The 10,000-nt window shown below is 37.4% G+C and overlaps 1 protein-coding gene across 2 annotated transcripts in view; it reads left to right on the top strand.

The window, feature by feature from the left end:
• Positions 1-10,000, top strand: part of LOC138026309 (uncharacterized) — a 19,169-nt gene that overhangs the window by 497 nt on the left and 8,672 nt on the right. The window lies entirely within an intron of this gene.

Below are 10,000 nucleotides of genomic sequence, written 5' to 3' on the forward strand. Positions count from 1 at the left end.
AATTTTCTTTGTGAAGTCAGATAAACTAAGCGTGTCTCTTTAACTTTTAGTAAGTTTTGACCATTGGTCAGAGAAACCTAATTGAGTGTTTACCATATCGTGAGCATACGGAACACGCGTGATACTGAGTAGTTGGTACAAATGGTCAATCAAAGATGAAAGCTAGTAAGGAATAAACAAACTATAATTACTATAACTGCTAGTACTATAATAATATTAAACTATGTGTATGTCTAAGGCATAAAGCGAGCAAGGACGGAAGCTTTCAATTTCCCGGAATCATGACAACAGAAGTATCAAGTGTTCGCCTAAGTAGGTCCCAGTCGGGTTATTCGTCTCACATATGTACTAACTGAACGGACAAAGGGAAAATGTTTAAATCCGTCTCGACGGATTATGATGCGTTTTACTATAAAAACGGCAAACGCAGAAGACTGAGTTACCACGAAAAGTCAATGACTGGAGCAAACGAGGACGAAAATGGAAGTTTTAACTTAACACGAAAAGTCATTTGTCACCGGCGCGATAATTTCCCGGAATCGTGACAAAGCAATTCAACAGAATCATCAAAAGTATCGCGCAAGTAGGTCCCAGACGGATTGCAAGAGTTCTTTATATAAAACATACTAATAAGGCATAGCTTGTTTTTCTTGTATGATAATGTCCTCCTCTAACAATTTGAACCTTTCATCGGACTCCAGATGAACATGTTTCTTGTTGAGTGATTTGCAGCTGTTGAATAGACTCATAGGTCGCGTTTTATCGGGTCTAAAACCACTCGGCTGCACCTCATGCTTTAAAACCTGATAACACTCCTGCTCCGGCTTTTGTTAAACGGCACCTAAAAAACCTTCATTGACTGGCATTGTACTTAGCCCTAATAGGCCAACTGGGGACACTATCAAAATCAATTAACAGCTCCCAATACTTTAAGAAATGAGTATTTACAAGTAAAATAGATAAATAAATGAACAGGTACGGCGCAGTTGTGAGAGCACTTGCCTCCCGCGAATATGCCTTGGTTCGATTCCGAGTCTCGGCGTCATGGTTAAGTTTGTTGGTTCTCTACCCTGCTTCAAGAGGATTATTTCACGTTACTCCGGTTTTCTTCTTTCCTGAAAAACCAACCTGTAATTGGCTACGTGTTGATTACTGGGTTGCCAAACCCAGTCGGAATCTGCGTTTCATTTCTCTGTTTTATTTTTCTCCGTGTCATGAAAAGTCTTGCCTGTCACTCTCCTGCTTAGTGGTCTCTTTGTGCATAGAGTCTTCTTTGCATATTTTGTTAGGTTTGGGGGAGCTGGGGTAATGCGTAGATTTCTCTGGTGCACACAGCAGAACATTTAATTAACCTACAATGGCGTCGAAAGTCATTGTAACGCGAACGACATTTTAGTGAATCTTTAAACAAAATATACCTTCATGAAGCTCAAGAATGGAACGTCAATTGGATGAACAAGACAGGCTTTGAAAAATAAATACCTGGAATCTTTAAAGCGACGAGTAATGGTCTTCGACAACAATTTAATTTTTCGCCGTTGGATATCAAGTGAGCTTTGTTTCTACTATTTTACTAACTTGGTATTATATACAACAAACATTGAAGGAATCGAACGCCTTGAATGCAGTACAGTGCATACTGAAGTCGCATCTAAGTTGTCTGGCAATTGACATTTATTTTGTACTCAACTCTGCAAAGGTAAAAAAAAAATTGAAATGTGACAGTGAAGAATTATTTAAATGAAAGCTTGTTGTGTCTTTTGTGCTTCATTATTTAGGGTCAAGGTTCTTTCGAAAAGGGTTTGATGTGAGGTGTCAGAAATTTATTTAATTGCATATGCTATGTGACACGGATTGTGTGTTTTGTTTGAACGCACACAATTGAAATAGGAAGGGTTTTCTGCCTCTAATAGCAAATATGTTGTTTGTTTCAATAATGTTTCCGCTGGAAAAGGTTTTTGTGATATTTCCAGCCATTGTGAATTTTAATATCATGTTGTGTAATTTTCGAGCTTAAAAATTTGCATATGTGGGTTGAAATGTGATACGGGAGGATTTCTGTGGTAATGCTCTGTAAGCAGCAAGGGTTCACGAAAATAAACAGGTCCATGCTTGTTAAAAAGGGACAAAACATTAAGATGTGCTATTTACACAATAAGAATGACATACATATATTAAGTGGTTGTACATGTGCATCAAAACTGTTATACATACATCAAGACTGTTATACATACATCAAAATTCGCCATATAAATCAGTATCAAAGCTCATATTTACATGTTGAACGATGCTACACTTTACATCAAGATTATCTGATATATTTACATCAAGATTCTTTAGCAATATGTACATCAAGTTTCCAGATAAATATACATCATTGATTGTTGTTTATTGTTACACATCAAACTCTGAGGAATACATAAGAACAGCCAAAGCCGGAGGCTTAAATGGCATATGGTCAGCAAACATAATTTGAAAAATTTGCATGAATAGAAGAAGGCTTTAGCTAAAATACTTATACAACTAAATCTGACTACTTAATTTACATACACACAGGATAATATAATTAAATAAATTGCATAAACAAGTACTCCTAGCAGAATTGTTTCAAATAACAGGAAACAAAAAAAAAAAAAAAAAAAAAACAAAACAAAAAAAACAAAAAAAAAAGAACATGAACAATTTGTCCACAAAGTTTACAATTTAGTCCCAAGGGACTTGATCAGACTATAGAATTAAGGGAAATGAGATCCATAGCCAATTTTTCAATATACTAACTCAGCATTCAGAAAATGCAGTCTCAACTTTTTTTTAAGTTACTTAATGTAAGGCTGTTGCGCACTGTTAACGGAATATCATTCCAAATAACAGGAGCCTGCCAGGTGATAGCAAATTGATACTTGTGGTTGGTTTTATGAAGATTAAAACGTGAACGAGTCAAATAAGCGTGATATTCATGGTTAAAATGAAGGATTGAGGAAACAGGAGTAGGCAGAATATTGTTAAAATGTGAGAAAACAAAACAGGCCATATGATATGGAATTTAAAGATAGAATGGAGCGAAAGAAAATTATTTTTAGAGAAAAGGGGTGTAGAAGGTGTGCGTGGGGGTGAAAAAGTAATTATACGGATGGCTTTCTTTTGAAGTACATAAAGTGGTTCAAGGTAAGAAACATACGTAGAAGCCCAAATTAGAGTACAATAATTGATGTAAGGCAGGAAAAGAGCATTATATAAAGTTTTCAGAGTATCCAAAGGTAAGTATCGCCTTGCCTTGCACAAAACTCCAATTATCTTAGAGACTTTATCACAGACAACAGAGATATGCGGTTTCCAGGATAGGTTTTCATGAATGATAATTCCAAGGAATTTGTCTTCCAGCACACGTGTGATGGGGGAATTATTTATAGAAATGTTTATATCTGAGAGGTTAATCTGTTTACGACGTGGGTGAAAAATGATGAATTTAGACTTGTCAGGATGGACAGTGAGTTTGTTAGCACTAAACCAAGAAGAAACACGAGCGAGCTCTACATTAAGGATGGTTACTAAGGTAGCCAAGTCATTATGACGAAAAAAGATATTAGTATCATCAGCAAAGAGAATGATTGACAGGAGGTTTGAGACATGAAAAAGATCATTGATGTATAAAACAAAAAGTAAAGGTCCAAGGACTGAACCTTGTGGAACCCCACATACAGCCGTATTATATGTAGACAAGAGAAAATGAGGGGACAGAGAGGGAGGCTCAGGGCGTTGGCCGGGATATGTCATGTCCACGAAAGTTATTTTTAGACGAGCGAAAGTCTTTGTTCTAGCGGAAGTCTGCCTCCCGAGACGTCCGCATGCACAAACGTCAAGTCCACTTCGTCCGCCATTACATGAAATCTTTGCTTTTCTTTCAAACATCAGACCGAGGTTGACCTGCATGCGGATGTCTCGGAAGACTTCCACTCGTCTAAAAATAACTTTCGTGGACATGACATATCCCAAGGGCTGGACCGGGAGCCTCCCTCTCTCCCCCCTCATTTTCTCTTGATGTAGATGTATGGTCGTGAACCATGATACACTGTTGTCTGTGAGATAAATAGCTAGCAAGCCAGGCCAACGGAATTCCTCTATTCCATAAAAATTTAGTTTATCCAGAAGTATTTCATAGTTGACTGTATCAAAAGCCTTCTTAAGATCTATGAAGACTCCGATAGTGTACTCATTGTTTTCAAAACCTTCATAAATATTATTGACAAGCTCTAAGATAGCCATAGCAGTAGAGTGATGAGGTCTAAAACCGTACTGGTGATGATTAAGGATATTGAACTTTGTAAGGAATTCCGATAGCCTGAGGTAAAAGAGTTTCTCAAGAACCTTAGAGAGACAGGGGAGAATAGAAATAGGCCGATAATTTGAGAACAGAGAAGGGTCATCGCTTTTAAAAACAGGAAGAATCTTTGCAATTTTGAGTTTATCGGGAAAACACCACGCTCAAAAGACAGATTACAGATATGAGACAAAGGGGCAGCTAGTAAATCGATTGTTTCTTTGATGGGAGACAAAGAAAGACCATCAACACCCTCACATTTGCTATTTTTTAGAGAATGGACAATAGAAGAAACCTCAGAAGGAGACAAGAAAATCTTAATGAGAAAATTGAGTAGAGGGAACTTTACTGGCCAAAGTTTTAGTTTTAATTTTTTTTTTTTAATTTTTAACCTTTAATTTTTTTTAATTTTTAATTTTTAATTTTTCCAAGAGTTGTAAAACGGTTTATTTTATCCTACGCGTTTCGTGTGACTAACGCACACTTCTTCAGTAGCCGTAGCCGTAACCGAACTTTTGTAGTTTCTGAGAACTATTTACTATCAGTGTAGCTTTTGTTGAGTTTTGAATCGATGATAGAGAGAGTTTTGGCGATCTCTATCCAGACTGGACTACTGGATTTTAGGGTTAGTAATTTTTCTTAACGAGATTTCAAGTTATTGTGGAACGTTTGGTACTAAGTTACTGAAATCAAGATTATGGAATTGTAAAGTTAAAACTTTGGACTGGACTGTAGAACATGCAATTACGGAATTTTTGAGCATTGAGAGAAACAGAGTACAGATGTTGTCTTCTTGTCTTCGCCACGGCAAATTTAAACAGTTTGCAAGGAACTAAACCAGGATTACGGAACCGGACGTCGATTACAGGGTTGTTCGAAAGCCGATTACCTTAATCCAGGATTAGCGTAAACTTTTGTTTCATGTTTTCAACTGTTTGATCAGAGTTTCTTTTGCTTATTTTTGTTTTTCAAGATTGACTTTTTCTAATGTAAAGTTTTACCGAATATCAGCCTTGAACAGCATTTGGGAGAATAAAACTCGTTTTAAAACTCGGTTTCTGAACAACTGGCCGGGGATGATAAGTTGTTGAACTGTGATTTGTAATAAGTTTTTCGGATGATTTAAGGCTGATCTTGTATGAACGGAGTTAAGAAAGCGAGTAAAACTGTAGGATTTGAATAAAGTCTGCTTCCAAAAAATTAATAAATAAAAAATCTCGTATCCTGATAATCTGCTAATAGGGCTTCGTTGTTTGCATTTGCAAATTTAGTAACATTAATAATGAGTTTTTACAACAAACAACTTTAAGTTATATTACAGATTTATCTTTCTGGTAATCTTTCGCCATTTTCCGAAGTCTACCTGTACTTGAAGTTGACTGTAACTGGACAATTTGTGTTAACTGTTTGCGCATTCTACGGATACGCCCTTGTAGGCGTCTTGTTTTTTTCCGTGTCGGGAAAAGTCTTGCCTGTCACTTCCCAGCTAGGTGATGTCTTTGTGCATAGAGTCTTCTGTGCTTATTTTGTTAGGTTTGAGGGGGCTGGGGTAATGCGTCGATTTCCCTGGTGCATACAGGAGAACATTTAATTATTAAACCTGCAATGGCGACGAAAGTCATTGTAACGCGCGTGGCGTTTTAGTGCTTTTAAACAAAATATACCCTTATGAAGCTCAAGAATGGAACGTCAATTGGATAAACAAGACAAATATATCTGGAATCTTAAAAGCGGCGAGTAATGGACTTTCGACAATAATCTATCGCTCGTCGAGCCGAAATCAAAGTGAGCTGCATTTCTAATAATATACCAAGTGTGCTGTTATGTGGAACACTGAAACCAAATGGAAAATCCCCTGGTAACTTATGGGTTTAACAAAGACAGAGAAGGAATTTAACAACTTGGACCTGCACAGTCTTCCGGTAACACTTGGAAATTTCACTAATTCTTGTTAGTCAAAAATTATTTGAAGCAAAGCTTGTTGCCCATTTTTTGCTGAATAATTCAAGTAAAGGGTTTTTCGGTAAAGGGTTTGATGCTGAACACTAGTGGGACAATGTAATTCAACTAAATAACTAGCACCATGCGAAGTAAGCTTTTATTTTGTGAGTGCTTGTGTTTGCACAAGTTCATCAGTCAATATAAAAATATTTTCTCAGCGCTGACCAAATGACATCTACACAATCAGATTGGCTATGCAGGCGCGTATTATAGATGGCCATGATAGTGCTATCTTTTTTCTTTGCATGCGGTCTTAAAAAAACATTGTGTAAATTTACCCTAAAAGGATTAGCCACTGGGCACTGCTACATTATCATGACTAAAACACCACACGAGTGCATACGGGTAACATACGAGTAACATACGAGTAACATACGAGTAACATACGGAACATACGGATACATACGAATACATACGAGTAATACGAATGTTTTTCTCATGAAGGAAGCTCTAGTTATAAACTTTGCAAGCATTTTTCACGTCAGCAAACATGTACCCGGTTCAGTTTGAGGGGGGGGGGGGGGAGAATGTTGATCGACCCCCCAAGGCTTTCGTTAAATTTAGTCACAGTAAAATAAATTCACATGGAGTGCAAAACCCTTAGCTTGCGCTACAAGATGACAATATATTTTGGATGTCGCTGACGTCGTATGACGTCATCAGATCCGCCATCTTGATTTCACCTTTTCACCTTAGGTTGTTATGAGAAATGGCAAAAAATCAGTGCAAAATCATGTAAAAATGTATCGATTTTGTAATTTCGTGTTGAGAAACTAGAAGAATTATGTTTAAAATGTCGAATTTTGGGAACAGTTGACACATTAAAAAATTCCGCAAGCTATAAACAAACAGCTGCATAAAGTTCCAGCAACAGAGTAAATCTCCTTTCCAAAATTTACAAAACCCTGAGGGGGTGGCATCGAACCCCCCCACCCCCCCCCCCCCACACACACACACACACACTTCATATTAGAGGTCCAAGGGGTATGTATGTACGTCAGCGAAATCCAAAATATTGTCATCTTGTAGCGCAAGCTAAGGGTTTTGCACTCCATGTGAATTTATTTTACTGTGACTAAATTTAACGCAAGAGCCTTGCGGGGTCGATCAACACCTTGCTGACCTGAAAAATGCTTACAAGGCTTATAATTAGAGCTTCCTTTATGAGAAAAACATTCGTATTACTCGTATGTATTCGTATGTATCCGTATGTTACTCGTATGTTACCGGTATGTACTCGTGTGGTGTTTTAGTCATGATCCTGCTACATGTAAAGCAATATACGTAAGACTGCTCGCTATGACAATAAGTCTATCAGTTTACTGACTCTTATTTACCAATGAAATAAAGAACTTTCGGAAAACAATTGAGATATTTTGTTTCCTCAGACCGTGAAAGGCCACCTTTCGCAGTGTTAAAACTTTTCGAGTACTAATGCAACGCTATAATCAGTTAGATTGAAATGCTTGTAACCAAAAAACAGGCCCCGCGACATGAATTTTCTTTAATGTCACTATAATTATGAAACGGTCATTAGCACATTAGACAAAAATGTTTCCAAATTGTTCAAAACAAACAAACAGACAAACAACGGAAAGATTATGTAGGCACTTTAAATTCAGCAAAATGTTAGTGCCGGAAGCCGTTATCAAACACCTTAAGACCGCAAAAACACTAGATTGACAAGACCAACTTATCTCACTTCGCCGTGTCCATCGCCGGCCAGTTTCGTAATGAAGTGATAAATTAATTTGCTGAATTTTTACTACAAATTTTCATCGAAACCGCCTAATCTATTTTGGGTCCATTGTTGTTTTTGCTATATATCAATGATCTGCCAAACTGTCTAACGAATTGTGTGCCATGGATGTACGCAGATGACACCCACCTTACATATGCGGGTGACAATACAGGTGACATAGAATCAAGTCTTAACCATGATCTAGAAAATGTTAAAAAATGGTTGATAGCAAACAAACTTACCCTGAACATGACAAAAACCGAATTTATGCTGATTGGATCAAGGCAGAGGTTGTATGCTCTCACAAATCCTCCAATTCACGAGATTAATGGTGCTCCTATCACTCAAGTTTCTGTTGCTAAATCCCTGGGCGTGCTTATTGATAATAATCTTAACTGGAGTAGCCATGTCGATAAACTGACAAAGAAAGTAGCTTCTGGAATTGGAGCCCTCAAACGTATAAGGCATCTCGTTCCTCAGACGACATTGCGCTCTATTTATCACGCTTTACTTCAACCGCACTTTGACTACTGCAATGTCGTCTGGGGAAACTGTGGTACCACGTTACATGACAAATTACAAAAACTGCAAAATAGAGCAGCCAGAGTTTTGACCTTCTCTAATTTTGATGCAAATGCTAGCGAGCTATTCAAAATTTTAGGCTGGAAAAATCTAGTTAGCCAGCAACAAATTGCGCTGGCCACAATGGTCTATAAGTGTCTTCAGGGGCTAGCACCGGAATATCTATGTTCTAAATTTACAAACCGCGAATCTGTTTATAGTTTAAGAGACTCTGAAAGAAAGCTTAATGTTCCGTTTCCGCGGACAAATTATTATAGAAACAGCTTCAGCTATAGAGGTGCTACTGTCTGGAATAGCTTACCCCTCAAAGCGAGACAAGCAGAGTCTCTTGGGCTTTTCAAAAATCTGATTAAAGACATATTTTAGTATAAAGCAGAATTAATATAGTTTAATTTTATTTTATTGTAATCATTTTAAAATTTTACCTTTTGTAATTTAGATTTTTGCATTGTTTGTAATCTTAGCTGATGATTTTACCGTGCATAAATAATAATAAATAATAATAATAATAAATAATAAAATATCATATCTCAAGAAAATGTGGCGTCACGCAAAGCTTAAAAATTCGAGGGTTGTCTGTCACAAAACCAAGAACCCATTTTGTGTGCCATATATCTGTCGTTAAGTAGTACGTCTTTCCATTAGTACTTGATAACGGTAGGACAAATATTTATCGCTTCGAAACTCAATTTGAAAACTTCACAGACTGGAGTTCAGATGAATCAAGGCGGTTCGATTCTTGTGTCGGTGTAGCGGATCTCAAACAGTAAGAATCGAGATTCTTACTGTTTGAGAACCGCTCCACTAGCCCGCTAAAGAGATATGCTTTAGCGTGCAATATAATTACAATGAATAAATAGATTTTAGTTGATTAATCAATAATTCCCAGAGCTTCCCGCTTTTTAAATATTCCCCATTTTAAAGATACCCGCTTTTTAAGGTTCCCCATTTTAATGTTTCCCGCTTTTAAAGATTCCTCATTTTAATGATTCCTGCTTTTAGAGATTCCCCGTTCCCCAAATCCTATTTCCATTTCCATTCCCATTCCTCCTTTTAAAGTGCCGTTCCCATGGCGATACCAAATTCTTGATAGAAGATATCCGGGCTAAATTCCGAGGATAAATAATTACTCTAAGACAAGTCTAGCGAGCTGCACCAATAATGGAGTTTCGGGTGCCTGCCCCTCCCGAAGGAGTAAACCGAGAGGTACCAATGCTTGAATCCCTAAGGACAGTAGGTTTACGTATTTTAGGCTTGGCAAGCTCATCAACAAAAATACTAATAGGCCTGGTTATATATGAGTTAAAAGCCGCTATAGGTCTTCCCATCATAGGCGTCTTGCGTATCTTAGGGATAAC

This window comes from Montipora capricornis, chromosome 2 (assembly GCF_036669925.1).
Source record: "Montipora capricornis isolate CH-2021 chromosome 2, ASM3666992v2, whole genome shotgun sequence".
Lineage (NCBI taxonomy): Eukaryota > Metazoa > Cnidaria > Anthozoa > Scleractinia > Acroporidae > Montipora > Montipora capricornis.